This window comes from Oncorhynchus kisutch, linkage group LG10, assembly GCF_002021735.2.
Source record: "Oncorhynchus kisutch isolate 150728-3 linkage group LG10, Okis_V2, whole genome shotgun sequence".
NCBI classification, from domain to species: Eukaryota; Metazoa; Chordata; class Actinopteri; order Salmoniformes; family Salmonidae; genus Oncorhynchus; species Oncorhynchus kisutch.
Window position 1 is genome coordinate 7,107,597 of NC_034183.2, and position 10,252 is coordinate 7,117,848.

Genomic DNA, 10,252 nt, shown 5'->3' on the forward strand with positions numbered 1-10,252 from the left:
CATTATGATCAAAGCACATCGAGGTTGATTAGATCTGAGGGAGGATTTGCATTTGGGAGATGATTCCATTTGGGGAAGAAACTCCCTACTGTAGCGGATCAGTGTTGATTGCGTATGGGGGATGATCTTGGAAACTTCGTGCCAGGTGAATCGCCATCCACCATAACAACAAGGCTGCTAACTCCATGTTCCTGAAAACAAGGGGGACGAGTTCAACAATACCCTTTCTGCTAGATCATTGCATTCAGTGATCTCAAATACAAAATAACAAACACACACAGGTGGAGAAACACATGGCTGCAAGGGCCAACAGATTTTAGGCAAAACGTACATAAATTGGACAGAGTCATCATTATCATCAGATGGGCTTCACTTACGTCCTTTGTCTTGTCTACTGTATAGAAATGAACTGAACCAAACATTTTCTGAATTACAATATACCATCCGTAAAGAGTTAGCTAGTGTAACGGTTTACAGTCTATTGCCACGTAAAGGGTTTGCTAAGGTATAGTGTAAAGGTTTGCAGTCTATTGCCACGTAAAGGGTTAGCTAAGGTATAGTGTAAAGGTTTAGATAAGGTATAGTGTAAAGGTTTAGATAAGATATAGTGTAAAGGTTTAGATAAGGTATAGTGTAAAGGTTTAGATAAGGTATAGTGTAACGGTTTAGCTAAGGCATAGTGTAAAGGTTTAGCTAAGGTATAGTGTAACGGTTTAGCTAAGGTATAGTGTAAAGGTTTAGCTAAGGCATAGTGTCAAGGTTTAGCTAAGGCATAGTGTGTGGCCTTTGGACTTATTCATAGCATGAAAAAAGTCCCCTTGATATGGAATTTCGTCCGGTTCTCTTATGGAGTTGTTTTGCATTTCCATTTTTATTTCCCACACCACACTCTCCAGAAGCATCCACCAGTCACACACAAAATAAGAATAAACCTTCATACACTTCAATAACACGTTGCTCTAATGATTAACATCAGTAAGAGGACCACACTATTATATCATATGGAGCAATATCTTCTTACTCTATGGAGGCTTTGCTTACGAATGCTTTCTCTGAGCAGGCCCCTTGATATATCCCGTTGCCAAGGCAACACCTTATCTTGAACTTTAACCCAAACATCCGATGTGAGGGAGGGAGATGCTACAGCTATTTAGGTCAGAGGCATTGTGCTGTTTTATCAGTTGTTTTTAAAGCTAATGTTGCTGTTGTTTGAGTGATTTGAGATGGGAGGGAGTTCCATGCTATCGTGGCTCTGTATACAGTATTACTGTGCATTGACATTGATTTTCTTACATAATTAGGCAGGGTAGCCTAGTGGTTAGAGCGTTGGACTAGTAACCAGAAGGTTGCAAGTTCAAACCCCCGAGCTGACAAGGTACAAATCTGTTGTTCTGCCCCTGAACAGGCAGTTAACCCACTGTTCCTAGGCCGTCATTGAAAATAAGAATTTGTTCTTAACTGACTTGCCTGGTTAATTAAAGGTAAAATAAATAAAAATTGTTGGACATTTCATGCCTGATTTTGCACACTTTGTCAATATAGTCATTGTTGAAATAATTGGACACATCAAAGGGGTTGGTGATGAATGAGTCATCTGATTCAATAAATGATGGTTTTGAATTAGTCTTTCTGCCCATAATTTCAGATGAATTACAGATGGAGAGAGAGAGGAAAGAGGAGTCCAAGAGAAAGAGCCTTGAAAGTGATAGCCTGGCTGCAGGTGTGGATCAGTAGTCTGGTGAGGGTTGGGTGAGTCTCTGTGTGTCTCTGTCGGTGTCTCCTTCGCTCTCATCCGGTGGTGCTGTGTGTCTCCTTCGCTCTCACCCGGTGGTGCTGTGTGTCTCTGTCGGTGTCTCCTTCGCTCTCACCCGGTGGTGCTGTGTGTCTCTGTCGGTGTCTCCTTCGCTCTCACCCGGTGGTGCTGTGTGGTTCTCTTGGCGGACCCGGAACCCCTTATATAGCGAGTTAATAAAAAGCTTCTCCAAAGCATTTTTACCATCATATTTTATATCATTTATCTTAGATTCATAATACAGTTTCTTCTTATTTTTGTTCAGTTTAGTCACATCATTTCTCAATTTACAGTAGGTTTGCCAATCAGATGTGCAGACAGATTTATTAGCCACTCCTTTTGCGTCATCTCTCTCAACCATACAGCTTTTTTTAGTTCCTCATCAATCCATGGCACCTTGGCAGATCTAACAGTCCGTTTCTTAATAGGGTCATGTTTATCAATAACAGGAAGGAGAAATTGCATAAATACTTGTAGATCTTTAGTGCTTGCAGAGATTTTGTCCCGAGCTCATTACGGTGTTTTAGGTGCCAAGCTTATTGTCATGTTGCAGCTAAGTGTAGGAGGGAAATTCCTAGATGTGAGAAGTGTGCAGTAGGGCATGAGACAAAGGAATGTCTAGTGGGGGGGGGGGGGGGGGGGGGGTGTTAACTGTAGGGCACAGGAGGTTGGTGGCACCTTCATTGGTGTCACGTTCATCATAATAACTGGACCGAAGCGCAGCGTGATCTGGGTTCCACATCTTTTTATTACTAGGTGAAACTCTCAGCAAAACAAAACAACAAATAGCAAACCGAAACGTGCCGCTAACATAGTGCTCACAGGCACCTATACATAGTCAAGATCCCACAAATCACAATGGGGAAATGGCTACCTAAATATGATCCCCAATCAGAGACAACGATAAACAGCTGCCTCTGATTGGGAACCATACCAGGCCAACATAGATATATAATTGCCCTAGATAACCCACCCTTAATCACACCCCGACCTAACCAACATAGAGAATAAACAGCTCTCTATGGTCAGGGCGTGACAATTGGGGAGAACAGGCTCGTGGTAATGGCTGGAGCGGAATCAGTGGAATGGAATCACATACATCAAACACATGGTTTCCATGGTTTCCAGGTGATGGATGCCATTCCATTTGCTCCGTTCCGGCCATTATTATGAGCCGTTCTCACCTCAGAAGCTGCCACTGTTTGTAGGGGTACCCATGGTGCTGGAGATCAGAAGTGTTGGTTATGAACTATACCGCAGAAATGGAACGTAAATCACAGAAAATAGATGTGGTGGCAGCTGCGTAGACGTACTTGGGTCTACGAGATTTTACTGCATTAGTTACAAGGTGTGTTGAACAATAGTGTTCCGTCCTCCCAGTCTGCCAGCTTGGAGTAGAATCCGATTGGGCCAAGTAGTGGAATAGTGGTGAGGTTTTAATGGGTGTAGGGTTAGTTGGTACAGTGGTGAGGTTTTAATGGGTGTAGGGTTAGTTGGTATAGTGGTGAGGTTTTAATGGCTGTAGGGTTAGTTGGTACAGTGGTGAGGTTTTAATGGGTGTAGGGTTAGTTGGTACAGTGGTGAGGTTTTAATGGGTGTAGGGTTAGTTGGTACAGTGGTGAGGTTTTAATGGGTGTAGGGTTAATCGTTGGGGACATTTGTCTTCCCTTTTCCCTTTATGTGTCACAAAGTGCAATGAATTCACACTCCAGAACAGTAGGTGGCGGTGTACGCGTCCTTTCAGTTGGTTGCTATCCAAAAATACATATTTGAAGAAGAAGAAGAAGAAAGTTGTGCTGACAGACTGTTCACATGCAGTCTGTCAGCACAAGTGTTGTGTGCACAGTGTAAAGAATGGCCAGATGTCTCACGATATGTTAATCCTTTACACACATCCTGGATACAGATTGAAAAAGTGGCATAGTCACTGATAAGCACCTAAATTGGCCTAAAATCCTGTCTCTCCGATCCAATAAAATATACAGACTTTAAAAAATAAATTTAACAAAAAGAAGATGCACCCGTCCCTCCCACTAATCAAATATTTGGTTGATTGAGATAAATCCTGTAAATCAAGATGAGTCGATGTGTTCTGAAAAGATGAGATGATGAGTAATTATAATAAATACTGCTTTGACGTCCTAGAAGCAAAGACAACAGTTCGACCTTTTTACTCAACCCTTTGTCATTGTTTTAGTCTTGTTGCACCTACCCCAAATTTACTGTGAATATTCTTATGTTACTGAATGTATCCAGAGTATTTTCAGATTTTGTTATTGGCAAATGCTGCAAAAAAGTTAAGTAAATGTAGAATGCACATCAAATCAACAGTGTAATGTTTGAATTCAGTATTGTATCAGGTGAACTGTTGTGTCCTCACCTTTGGTCTGATCATTTCCCCATATTCTCCAAAGTGTTCCCTTTACAATCGCCACCATTTTTATATGCTTCTCATGTACCTTCTGCTAGAACTTTTGTATTTAACCCTATCCAAATAGGCCAATTTCCACAAGTGTACACAGATAATGGGATTCTTTCAGAGTCCTCTTGATGTTGACATTGCTCCACACATTTCTCACCTGATAATGTTTACTGGGAACAAGGGCAATGAACAAGTGGCTACTCCTGCAATACCCCTGAAACTTCCCCACCTGACATCAAATCCGTGATGAATTAGGACGTCCCTGTGTTGTTCCTGGTAAACAGCGTCCAGTCTTTCCACAGCTGCTGATACTTGAGTGGCCAGCCATATCTCTGGAATCAGCAGCTTAATTTTTATATATATATATATATATTTATTTTTAATGATTTTTTTTATTGAACCTTTATTTAACTAGGCAAGTCAGTTAATTAAGAACAAATTCTTATTTACAATGACGGCCTACACCGGCCAAACCCAGACGGCGCTGGGCCAGTTGTGCGCCGCCCTATGGGACTCCCAGTCACAGCCCGGATGTGAGAGAGAGATGGAGAAATAGAGCGAAAGAGAGATGGAGAAAGAGAGAGAGAGAGATAGAGATGGAGAAATAGAGGGAAAGAGAGATGGAGAAAGAGAGAGAGATAGAGATGGAGAAATAGAGGGAAAGAGAGATGGAGAAAGAGAGAGAGATAGAGATGGAGAAATAGAGGGAAAGAGAGATGGAGAAAGAGAGAGAGAGATGGAGAAATAGAGGGAAAGAGAGATGGAGAAAGAGAGAGAGAGATAGAGATGGAGAAATAGAGGGAAAGAGAGATGGAGAAAGAGAGAGAGAGATAGAGATGGAGAAATAGAGGGAAAGAGAGATGGAGAAAGAGAGAGAGAGAGATAGAGATGGAGAAATAGAGGGAAAGAGAGATGGAGAAAGAGAGAGAGAGATAGAGATGGAGAAATAGAGGGAAAGAGATGGAGAAAGAGAGAGAGAGATAGAGATGGAGAAATAGAGGGAAAGAGAGATGGAGAAAGAGAGAGAGAGATAGAGATGGAGAAATAGAGGGAAAGAGAGATGGAGAAAGAGAGAGAGAGAGATAGAGATGGAGAAATAGAGGGAAAGAGAGATGGAGAAAGAGAGAGAGAGAGATAGAGATGGAGAAATAGAGGGAAAGAGAGATGGAGAAAGAGAGAAAGAGAGATAGAGATGGAGAAATAGAGGGAAAGAGAGATGGAGAAAGAGAGAGAGAGAGATAGAGATGGAGAAATAGAGGGAAAGAGAGATGGAGAAAGAGAGAAAGAGAGATAGAGATGGAGAAATAGAGGGAAAGAGAGATGGAGAAAGAGAGAGAGAGAGATAGAGATGGAGAAATAGAGGGAAAGAGAGATGGAGAAAGAGAGAGAGAGATAGAGATGGAGAAATAGAGGGAGAGCTAGAAAAGGGCAACCAGTGAAGAACAAACACCATTGTAAATACAACCCATATTTATGTTTATTTATTTTCCCTTTTGTACTTTAATAATTTGCACATCGTTACATAATATGACATTTGTAATGTATTTATTATTTTGGAACTTCTGTGAGTGTAATGTTTACTGTTCATTTTTATTGTTCATTTCGCTTTTGTATATTAATCTACTTCACTTGCTTTGACAATGTTAACATGTTTCCCATGCAAATAAATTGAATTGAATTGAGAGAGATGGAGAAAGAGGGAGAGAGAGAGAGATGGAGAAAGAGAGAGATGAGAAAGAGAGGGAGATGGAGAAAGAGGGAGAGAGAGATGAGAAAGAGAGAGGGAGATGGAGAAAGAGGGAGAGAGAGAGAGAGATGAGAAAGAGAGAGAGAGATGGAGAAAAAGGGAGAGAGAGAGAGAGAGAGAGAGAGAGAGAGAGAGATATGAGAAGGATGGAGAAAGAAAGAGTTCAACTTCTAGAAAATGAAGAGAAATGGGGTATGTCCAAGGGGGCCGGGGTGGATCTAATGGGTGCCTGGGGTGGGTCTAATGGGTGCCTGGGGTGGGTCTAATAGGTGCCTGGGGTGGATCTAATGGGTGCCTGGGGTGGATCTAATGGGTGCCTGGGGTGGGTCCCGGTGAGTATCTCCACTACCTGCTGAAGAAGTTAGTTGAAACCCTGGATCGTTACCCAGTTACCTCAATACTCTGGAGTTGAATGTTGACGGACTGCCTCTTTTTGAGAACTTTTAGAAAATCCATATGGCCTGTACTCTGTGCGGTCATGCTGACCATTTTTCCAACGGCACTGACCTGTTTACTGAAGAGGTCGTCTGACCCTGTGTGGCTGGAGGTGAACACAAATGGAGCACGGTCCCTGTCAATCACAAAACAAACACAGTCACATATGATCAGTAATCTAATGCTAAGACTCACCAACTCCTGTTCTGGAGAATTGCCCTGTATTCAGGCTTCCAATGACAAAGTGATTAACTTCAGGTTTACTCAATACATGATCAGACATCACCATTAATACAAGGGCAATATTCATGTCATCCATCAACAATGTTACCATTTCCCAGTCTATCTATTCTATATAGACGACACTACACTTCCGTGCATATTCAATGCAAATTGTCAGTGCCGAACGAGCATATTAACTAGCTAGCTGTATCAGGTCCAGCGTAGCGCCATTTGTCAGTTACTAGCTGCACCTCTTCAACGTCTTCACCTCTGCTTCGGACTGCCTTTTTAGTCATTTACAACTATCTTTAGTTTTTCCAAGTTAGTATAGTCAATTAGCATAGTTTGTTTTTGTTAAGTAAGTATTTGTTAGTGTTGTTAGGTTATGGTTCGGTTAAGTTAGCTAACATTAGCTGTTAGCTAGCTACCTGATGTTAGCCTGTTTAGTTTTTTGTCAAGTGTATATATTAGGATTTGTAGTGTATATATAAATATATTGTTTTAATATAGTGTTTAACATAGTAGGTATAAGAGTTATCTAGCTAGTTTTAAGCTGATTTAAGCTAGTTTAATTTAACTGTGTAGGATACGCTAACTTAATGTTAGGTTACGTTATACTTGTAGGCTATTGTTAGGCTAACGTTAGTTAACTAACTTAAGTAGAAGGTTGTACTATATAACGTTAAGCTACCAATCCACACAATTTCTGGACGATGGAAACAAAGGTAAGCTAATTTTACTACCGCCCACTAACATTAGCTAGCTCACGTTAACGTCAGTTCCAGAGTTAACTAACACTTGTATGTGTATTTATTATGGATCCCCATTAGTTCCTACCAAGGCAGCAGCTACTCTTCCTCGGGTCTGGCAAAAATTAAGGCAGTTATATACAATTGAAAACATTACAAATTAAGGCAGTTGTATACAATTAAAAACATTACATTAGATTTCACAACAGTCTATCAGTTTAAAAAAAAAACAGATTTTACTGCTTGCATGAGTTACTTGATGTAGAATAGTACTACATATGGCTCCATGTAGTACTGTGTGCCTCCCATAGAGCCCCACGATGGAAGTGTAATAATACCCATAAAACCTAGCAGTCAAACAGGGAAATGGTTCCAATTGTTTTTCTACCAATCATTTTTCCCATAGGGGATTTTAGAAACACTGTGTTTTAGTGTAGGCTTACCCTTCCTGGGCTCCAGCAATTCAAGCGAATTCAAGCGAATATATAGATAAAAGTCACCTAGTCCTAGAGAGATTTCCACGGTTATCAAAACGTCTCGCCAGGGTAAACCTACACGAAACACAGCCCTTATGTTAAGTGTTTCTAAAATTCTATGGGAAAACTTTATGGTGGAAAAACAATTGGAACAATTTCCTTGTTTGACCACTAGGTTTTATGTGTATTGTGGCTCATATTGTGGTACTCTATAGTTTGTTCTGGAATTGGAGACTGTGAAGAAAGATGTGTTTGGGATGGACTCTACCTTTCTTAAAAACTACAAAGAGTCACTCATTGGCCCCATTACTAAGGTCACCAACACATCTATTGGTCTCGGTGTGTTTCCAAGGGTATGGAAGTCGGCCATAATAACGGCCAACTACAGGCCCATTAGTATATTACCTGTGGTGTCAAAGGTTGTTGAAAAGTGTGTAGCAGAACAACTGATTGCCCACCTCAACAACAGCCCCTTCACATTACACTCCATGCAGTTTGGCTTCAGAGCGAAACACGACCCTGCTAACGTGAGTAACTACAGGCCCATTAGTATATTACCTGTGGTGTCAAAGGTTGTTGAAAAGTGTGTAGCAGAACAACTGATTGCCCACCTCAACAACAGCCCCTTCACATTACACTCCATGCAGTTTGGCTTCAGAGCGAAACACTCCACAGAAACGGCCAACTGCTTTCTTCTGGAAAATGTGAAGTCCAAGATGGACAAAGGGGGTGCTGTTGGGGCTGTGTTTCTGGACCTAAGGAAGGCTTTTGATACTGTTAACCATGAGATTCTCATCACAAAATTGTCCAAGTTCAACTTTTCCCCTGATGCCTTGAGATGGATGAAATCATACCTTGAAGGCAGAACTCAGTGTGTCAGAGTGAGCAATGAGCTGTCGCCCACTCGTAGCTATGATGTGGGCGTGCCCCAAGGGTCAATACTGGGGCCCCTCCTGTTCAGCCTGTACATTAATGATTTGCCTTCTGTCTGTACTGGGTCTGAAGTTCAAATGTATGCAGATGATACAGTGATATATGTGCATGCAAAGAGCAAACAACAAGCTGCACAAGAACTCACTACTGTAATGGTCCAGGTTACAAAGTGGCTCAGTGACTCGTGTTTGCATCTCAATGTGAAAAAAACTGTTTGCATGTTCTTCACAAAGAGGGCAACAGATGCTACTGAGCCAGATGTCTATGTGTCAGGGGAGAAGCTCCAGGTGGTATCCGATTTTAAGTACCTTGGCATCATACTTGATTCCAACCTCTCTTTTAAAAAGCATGTGAAAAAGGTCATTCAAATAACCAAATTCAACCTAGCTAATTTCCGATTTATACGAAATTGTTTGACTACAGAGGTAGCAAAACTGTACTTCAAATCTATGATACTCCCCCACTTAACATACTGCTTGACTAGTTGGGCCCAAGCTTGCTGTACAACATTAAAACATATTCAGTCTGTCTACAAACAGGCTCTCAAAGTGCTTGATAGGAAGCCCAATAGCCATCATCATTGTCACATCCTTAGAAAGCATGAGCTCCTGAGTTGGGAAAATCTTGTGCAATACACCGACGCATGTCTTGTATTCAAGATCCTCAATGGCCTGGCTCCCCCTCCACTCAATATTTTTGTTAAACAGAAAACCCAGACATATGGCAGCAGATCCACAAGGTCTGCCATGAGAGGTGACTGTATAGTTCCCCTAAGGAAAAGCACCTTTAGTAAATCTGCATTCTCTGTGAGAGCTTCCCATGTCTGGAATACACTGCCATCAGACACACATAACTGCACCACATATCACACTTTCACAAAATGCTTGAAGACATGGCTAAAGGTCAATCAGATTTGTGAACATGGTCCCTAGCTGTGTGTTGCCACTCTCCATGTTGTCTGTTGTCTGTAGCTTGTGAGGTGTGGAAACACTTTGTTGCTTTTATGAATTTTGTCTTGCTGCTTTTTGTTTTATGCTGCTCTGTCTGTATGCTACGTCTTGCTTGTCCTATGTTGCTCTGTCTGTATGCTATGTCTTGCTTGTCATATGTTGCTATGTCTTGCTTGTTCTATATTGTAATTGTTTTTAATAACCTGCCCAGGGACTGCGGTTGAAAATTAGCCGGTTGGCTAAAACCGGCACTTTTACTGAAATGTTGATTAATGTGCACTGTCCCTGTAAAAATAAAAATAAACTCAAACTCAAACTCAAGAGACCTCTGCTGTCTTGTGGGGTATGAATAGGTGTCTGAGCTATGTGCTAGTATTTTAAAACAGACAGCTTGGTGCATTCAACATGTCAATACTTCTCACAAATACATGAAGTGATGAATTCAATCACTCAGTCCAAGTGCGACAAAACTAGGGCCTGTAGGACCTGCCTTGTTGATAGCATTGTTAGGAAGGCAGAGCAGCGC